Genomic DNA, 7651 nt, shown 5'->3' on the forward strand with positions numbered 1-7651 from the left:
AGCAGAATTTATCTCCCTGTTTTTAATTGTGTGAAGAGTGTTTTGTGAATTGAATTACTTGGTTCACGCACTGCTGTAAAGACTGAAGTACGTTCCAGTTATATATAAATAGAACATATAATGAGCAGAAACAACTAACACATCTGTCATTAATATGCAATCATAGTGCCACAAGTCCTGGCAAGTAAACCTTCACTATAATGTTATCCATAATTATTTACTCGGCATCAACCAATTGTGGCTCAATCTTTCTTGCATTCATTTGTGCAAAACTAGAGAATAATTAAGTAAAGCATTCTCGGGGCATGACTTAATTCAATCGTCTCGTCATGTTTTCCTGTTGGATTGGCAAGAAGGTGTTCTGTTTCAAATGAAGTCCAATCAAATCTATTAAAACAGCATGTTTTTGCATTTACTTTGTTCAAACATAGCGATTGCTCCTCGGATATTACCTGCAGGTTCATTCTGCGGTGGAGAGTTTGTAGGAACCTCACAGAGATTACAAGGGAACACTGAGAGGGGGGAACGGCGGGGGGGGGGGGTGGAGGGGGGGGGGGGGGGGGGGTGGAGGGGAGGAGGAGGGAGGAGGAGAAGGGAAGAAGCATTGTTTCCCAGTGCACCTTTGGACAGGGCTGGCCATCCATTTGTAATGTTTAAAGACTCTTTGATGCCCTGTGTTATCTAATCAATCAGCCTTCTCTGAGCTGGGCTAATACACCGTGCCACATGTTTTTGTAACAAATTACATTTAGACACTTTGAGACACTTTCATTATTTTAAAGCAGGTTATAATTAGTCATTGTCAAGGCATGGGCACAGGTTGTGCAAATCAGAATAAATTTGGCTTGCTCTATCAGCAGTCACAAATGAAGCAATAAATTAGGAATAGTGGCTCACGAGGTCTCTGATCAAAATCCTTACCTGAAATCCTGAGAGTTTCTTTTTTTTAAATGAATAAAATGAACAAAAACCAAAAGTATGCAAAAAATGATATCAATGGCAAGACATTATCTGTTATAATGAGTAGGAAGAGGAAACATTGTTAATAAAATTAATACGCTTGTGCTTTCCTTCGGTAAAAACACAGTTGATGCCTCGAGCCTTTTGTGTTTGAGCTAAGTTTCCTTTCTGGCGAGTACTTACCTTTCTGGCGAGTATTACCAGTGGGGCTTGGTGAGAGCGGATTGAGGATGTGTTTGTGGGGGTTGCTTTGGAACATTGGAACGGGAGCAGTCCATTCAGCCCCTCGAACCCCATCTGCCATTCTATTTGATCATGGTCTGTACTTCGATCCCATTTGCCATCTGCTCCATATGCTTAATCATTTTTCCTGAGGTAAGATGCTTTGTCTCCCCACTGCCTTGGCCCATGATCTGGGGCTACAATTTACAAAGGCCCGTCTATTTACCACAGCAGAAAAACTCACTCAACAGATTCTGGTTAACTGCTTAGTATGTGTAACCTAGGTTCACCTTTGTATGAGATATAAAATCAAGGTTCTGACTATTCTACGACTTTAGTATAGTGTTAAAGATCGCACAATATGATTTGAAGATGAATAAGGAGTTCTCCTGGTGTTTTGGCCGACGTTCAAACATCATCACTGATGGATTATCTCGTCATTCACATTAGTGCTGTTTGTGTGAGTTTGATGTGCACCAAACTATCGCATTTGCCTTTGAAACAATAAATGTACTTGTAAGTAAGGTACGTTTTGTGGGTATCATCAAAGTCCCAGGCATTGCTCTCCACTTTGAGAGATGACCGGTGGTGATTTAACCTGAGGGTCACCACACTTCAGGCAAGGAACAAGGTTAAGGAGACAGGGCCTTCATGAATAACCTCAGCAAGTACAGGAATTGAACCCGCGCTGTTGGCAGTGATCCTCATCACAAACCGGCCATTCAGCCAACTGAGCTAACCAACCAGCTTTAATCAAGTCAGGTTCACTGGAGATCCTGGCAAAACTGGTTTCACAGTTGAAAGATGGCCAATATGTAATGGTCACCCTTATGCTGCAGGAATGTCAATCATCTGCTCAAAAACCTAAAAACAAATTCAAAGGCAGGAATTTCCACATTTTTCCAGCAGACAGCACTAATACTGCATGATAAATTTAGACTTATCTCTGAGACTCGGTCTGAATTACTACTTTATATCTTCATCAAGTGATCTCTTTTAATGTAAGATCAGGTATTTTTTAAAGGATTCACACTTTTATACCTGACGGATTTTGGATGTATTTTTACGCATGTACAACACATTTTTCACTTCAGGTAGAAAGTTTAAACTTCAACGAAGAATCCAGTGAAGATGTATTCATTTCATGCACCGGCTGGAAATAATTTTCCCTGTAGTTTCAAAATACTAAAGGGTTTAATTTGCTCAGAGCATTTGACTCGGAGTGCACAGCTGTGTGCCTAGGTGCAGTGAATTTGTTAATTAGTGTTAACAGGATGGGTGCTAACTCTTGTCCACACTTCTAAATTATTCCTGGGAGAAACAGGTCTAACCTGGTATTAATATATTTTTGGTTTGCTAAGTGTAACTCATGGAAACAAACACTTTTGCAGCACAGATGGAAGCATGGCAGCTCTCCGATACAACTATCCACTTAATCTTATTGCTTGGCCTTAACCCACCCTCTTTTTTTAACATTTCTTTTTCCAAAATATATCCACTTCCCTTTTAAAATATATTACGGATGTTACTTCTACCACAGTTTCAGGTCCTAACAATCACCTGTTTAAAAAATAAACAAATGCTCCCCACTTTGATCTTTTGGTGCCAATCCTAAATTGGTTCTTCTTTAGTTACTGATTCACTGATTAGTGGAAATAATTCATCCCATTTTACATCTATCTGTGAACTTGCAAATATACCATTCTCAGGATTACTTAATTCAAGTTCTTGACACTGGCATGAAAATAACAATGAAAACTGCCAAGAATGTGAAGGCTGAACAGCATGGAAGGCAACTTACAGAACAGGTCAAAGAGGAATCTTGCTAAAACCTGGGCATGACTTAAATTTCTCTCTTCCTGGAGAAGGACCAAATAGGAGACATTAGCTCGGGGAATTTCTGAGGATAGGAAGCAAACCAGCAGGATGTGCTCCTAGCCAACGCGGTTGAAGGAGTGTGGATGCCCAACTAATCCTCAGTGACGACAAGGGCTGAACTTTGACAGGAATGTGATCTTGAATCCCGTTACCTCCAACAACCAGATCTGCAGCCAAAGCCTAACGATTGGAGAATTCACTTAGTGGAAATGAAAGTGGGAAATTCAGAGATGCACCCTGCATTGTGCCTTTCCACAGAACCCTTCTTGTAGGAGGGTCATTTGGATCTGAAACGTTGGGCGCGATTCTCCGCACTCACGACGTGGGGGAGAATAGCGGGCAGCGCAAATTTTTACGGCTGCTCGCTGTTTTTTTATGGCGAGCAGCGATTCTTCCCTGGCCGATTGACCGATTTCCAAGGCCTTTACGGCCGTTTTCACGAATTTGAATACACCTGCTATACAAGTTCGTGAAAACGGCGCCAAAGTGCCATTCTGCACAACCATGCCACCGATTGGCACGGCCGCACCATGGCCGTGCCAAGGGTGGCATGGGCCTGCGATCGGTGGGCACCGATCGCGGGCAGCGGGTACTTACCCCGCGCACTCGTTGTTACTCTGCCGCCCCGCTGGATCAGTCCGCGGGGCGGCTGAGGGGCATTACCGACCGCGCATGCGCGGGTCTAACGCATATGCGCGGATGACGTCATCCGCGCATGCACGGGTTGGAGTCGTCCAATCCACGCATGCACGGCTGACGTCATCAATGTGTCAGCCGTCGCTAACTTTGGCGCGCAGGCTTAACGAAATTCATTAAGCCCGCGATGCCGTAGTTCACGGGGCCGCGATGCTAGCCCCGACCGGGGAGCAGAATCGGGTCCCGGGCGGGGGTTTGGAGGCTGCCGTGAAACACGGCCGTTTTCGTGGAAGCCTCCACGACCCACCGCCTTTGGGGAGAATCGCGCCCGTTAGCTCTGTTTTGCTCCACAGATGCTGCCAGACTTGCTAGTTTATCCAGCATTTTCTGTTTTCATTCCACCCTTAACTGTGATTCCTGCTATCCACTGAACCCATGATCAGCTAGTTGGATTGGATTGGATTTGTTTATTGTCACTTGTACCGAGGTACAGTGAAAAGTATTTTTCTGTGAGCAGCTCAACAGATCATTAAGTACATGGGTAGAAAAAGGATTAAAAGAAAATACATAATAGGGCAACACAAGGTATATAATGTAACTACATAAGCACCGGCATCCGATGAAGCATACAGGGTCTAGTGTTAATTAGGTCAGTCCATAAGAGGGTCATTTAGGAGTCTGGTAACAGCAGGTAAGAAGCTGTTTTTGAGTCTGTTTGTGCGTGTTCTCAGACTTCAGTATTTCCTGGGCGATGGAGCCAGTGGTGGTGCTTCATCGAACTCGCCAATATGGGAAATATGGCCTAGCCAGTGACATCCGTGTCATAGAATTTACAATGCAGAAGGAGGCCATTCGGCCCATCGAGTCTGCACCAGCTCTTGGAAAGAGCACCCTACCCAAGGTCAACACCTCCACCTTATCCCCATAACCCAGTAACCCCACCAAACACTAAGGGCAATTTTGGACACTAAGGGCAATTTATCATGGCCAATCCACCTAACCTGCACATCTTTGGACTGTGGGAGGAAACCGGAGCACCCGGAGGAAACCCACGCACACACGGGGAGGATGGGGAGGTCCTACAAAAGAATTTTTAAAGACACTTTTCTGGGCCTTGCTGCCAATGGGATATTCCGGTCCTGCTGATGGTGATTCCATGTGGCGGATCCCCCAATGGCATGGCGGCGAACAACGCAAAGCGCCGGAGACACTGGTGGGTCTGGAAGATCCCTCCACCAGCCAATGGTGAGCCACCTCCACTGCTGGAAATCTCACCGCGGGTGGGGTTGGGGGAGGGGTGGGACTGCAGAAAATGCCGCCCTTTGTTTCGTGTCGACCAGCTTCACACAATGCCCCAGGTATCTCTGCAAATCACTGATGGTGTGGGATAATTGGCAATGATCCTCAGTATTTACCTCAATATTTCTTCTCAAATCAGACATGCACAGGGTGTAGGTTGAATAGAAATTGTCTCCCTTGCGGGGCCCTCTGTTTTGTGGTGGGTTGACCTTTGACTCCTGAAGAGCACTTTGTCATTTCTGCCCACTGCCCATAAGTATCAGCAAACCTGCCATTTTGGGATAACCTTGATCCTTTTTCCCCAAACTTGAGCACTTGAAAGCTGATTGACACACTGAGGACTATTTAGCTTGTTATTCCCATATTAATGGGATTGGCAGGTGATTGACCAGCATTATTAGGCAAGCTCTTAATCAGCTTAGTGTGTTAAAGAGAACACACCCAACCTCGAGCCTAAGCTTGGCAGTTTCTGATTGCTTTGATAGGTAAAGAAAAAAGAAAATAACACACTTGTAATGAGAACAAAATGAAGCTCTGCGTAAGTAGAAATAAGTAACTTTGTAAAAATTAGGGGGTAGAAAAAGTCAGAGCCTGTTCACAGACCCAAACTTCGAGCAGCAGAGGCAGTATGTCCGAAAGCATGAGGATTGATGTTTTCGGATCTCATCCGAACTATGGGCATTGATCCCTCCATTGAAGTACAGTTTGAGATTGATAATAAGTGCAGTATAATTCTTGAACATTCAAAATAATGAGGATGTGGATACTGCTGGCATTTACTGCCCATCCCCAGTTACCATTGAGAAAGTGGTGGTCCGTCTCTGTGAAGCACAAGTGCAGCTACATAAACTCCAAGGTAGTTAGTTTGAAAAGAAGAATATGCATCTTATTTAGTTCTTTATAAATCCACAAAAATACTTTACACTTGAAAGCCAATCGAGTACTTTTGAATGCAGCCATCGTAGCAATGTAAGAAAACGCAGATTGGGGGCTTGATGTAGAAACAGGACAGAGGCTCCCAAACTTTGCTTGCTGACATCCCCTTCCAGATCTTCCAGCGGCCCAGGTTTAATGTTTTAATAACTTAATCCCCAAGCATTTTACAAATTATAACACACATATACAACTTAAACAATGGCTTAATAGTAGTGCTCATGATTAATAATGATGGAGGAGTTAGTGGTTCGAGCATAGTTGCGTAATGTTGGGAGTAATATGTGATGAGTTGTAAATTGTGTTTTGCATGGAGCCGGAGATAAACTTGAACAAATTCAAGGCCATATGCCTTCTGGTTAAGAACCTCATTCTCGATTGCTATATTTTTCATTCCACCAACAAAAAACACACTAGTCTATTCAATCTCATGTTGCCACTTTGAATGTTTTATTGACAAATGCACCTTTGGAAATTTTACAGATGTGTTTGTTAAGGATCGGAAACTTACTGCAACAAAATGATTTAACGTTACAGCCTCCAATGGAAATGTGCACGCTCAACGAAGAGTCTGAGAAATCTGAGAAGTATAGGAACTTAGGCGGGAAATGGCACAGTTTGGATGGGACAATGAAGTTTTTGCAGTGGGGGGGGGGGGGGGGGGGGGGGGGGTCCTGCACCAACTGCCGCAGCCAGCAATTCCCAAACAGAGCATTATGTTTTTCATTTGGAAAAAGGTGCAATCAATGCGGTAAGTGGAACCACTTTGCCAAATGCGACAGGTCCAAGTAACAACAGCTCTTTTCTTTGAACAGCAGTATGGCTGCTAATTGATATCAAAGGGTTAGATGCACTAGTAACAAATAACAACTAAACTCACTTAGTATGGTCACAGCATCAGCAGCAACAACATTAACACCAATATCGGCATTATACGGCAAAAGTGTGGAATCTGCAAGGGTGAGATCTTCACTACACTACATGTGTTGCCTAGTACCTCCAGACTTAGAGAATACTGAGGTGAAGTGTAATGTATTATCTTGTCACAAACAATGGGACATAGACCCAGATGCAGTATAGGATCCTGACCAGCAGTCTGACCTTGTGGCTTATGGTGGACAGACAATCACGGCCAAGGTTGTAACTCCCCTTCATTATGCACAAGGAGACTTGATTTTCACAGTGTGAATCAGAATGTAAAACCGCTGTTAGGATTTTGAGGTGGGCTCATTCAACTTGACCCAGAAGTGCATGCCTGACAACGTCAAGCCCCAGAGATGACAATGTACAGTGATGTTTACAACTATTGGGTCATCAGCACACTACCAGTCATATATCACATGTGATTAAATGGCTCAGTTCCACCGACAGTATGTGCTCGAAGAAAAATACCAATAGCCCTGAAGCAAAAGGAGTAGCATTGGTGGTTCAGTGGTAGAATTCTCGCCTGCCACGCGGGAGGCCAGGGTTCGATTCCCGGCCAATGCAAAAGCTGGCTGGTGTTTAATTGTTATTTCAGTTCTTGTGGGCCTCACGGTAGCATGGTGGTTAGCATCAATGCTTCACAGCTCCAGGGTCCCAGGTTCGATTCCCGGCTGGGTCACTGTCTGTGTGGAGTCTGCAAGTCCTCCCCATGTGTGCGTGGGTTTCCTCCGGGTGCTCCGGTTTCCTCCCACAGTCCAAAGATGTGCGGGTTAGGTGGATTGGCCATGTTAAATTGCCC

The 7651-nt window shown here is 44.4% G+C and overlaps 1 non-coding gene across 1 annotated transcript; it reads left to right on the plus strand.

Annotated features, from left to right (window-relative positions):
* The first annotated feature begins 7345 nt into the window (after window positions 1–7345).
* Window positions 7346–7416, plus strand: trnag-gcc. The gene has a single exon. It is a non-coding gene; the product is annotated as a tRNA-Gly (tRNA).
* The last annotated feature ends 235 nt before the right edge of the window (window positions 7417–7651 follow it).

This window comes from Scyliorhinus canicula, chromosome 12 (assembly GCF_902713615.1).
Source record: "Scyliorhinus canicula chromosome 12, sScyCan1.1, whole genome shotgun sequence".
In the NCBI taxonomy this organism is placed as follows: domain Eukaryota; kingdom Metazoa; phylum Chordata; class Chondrichthyes; order Carcharhiniformes; family Scyliorhinidae; genus Scyliorhinus; species Scyliorhinus canicula.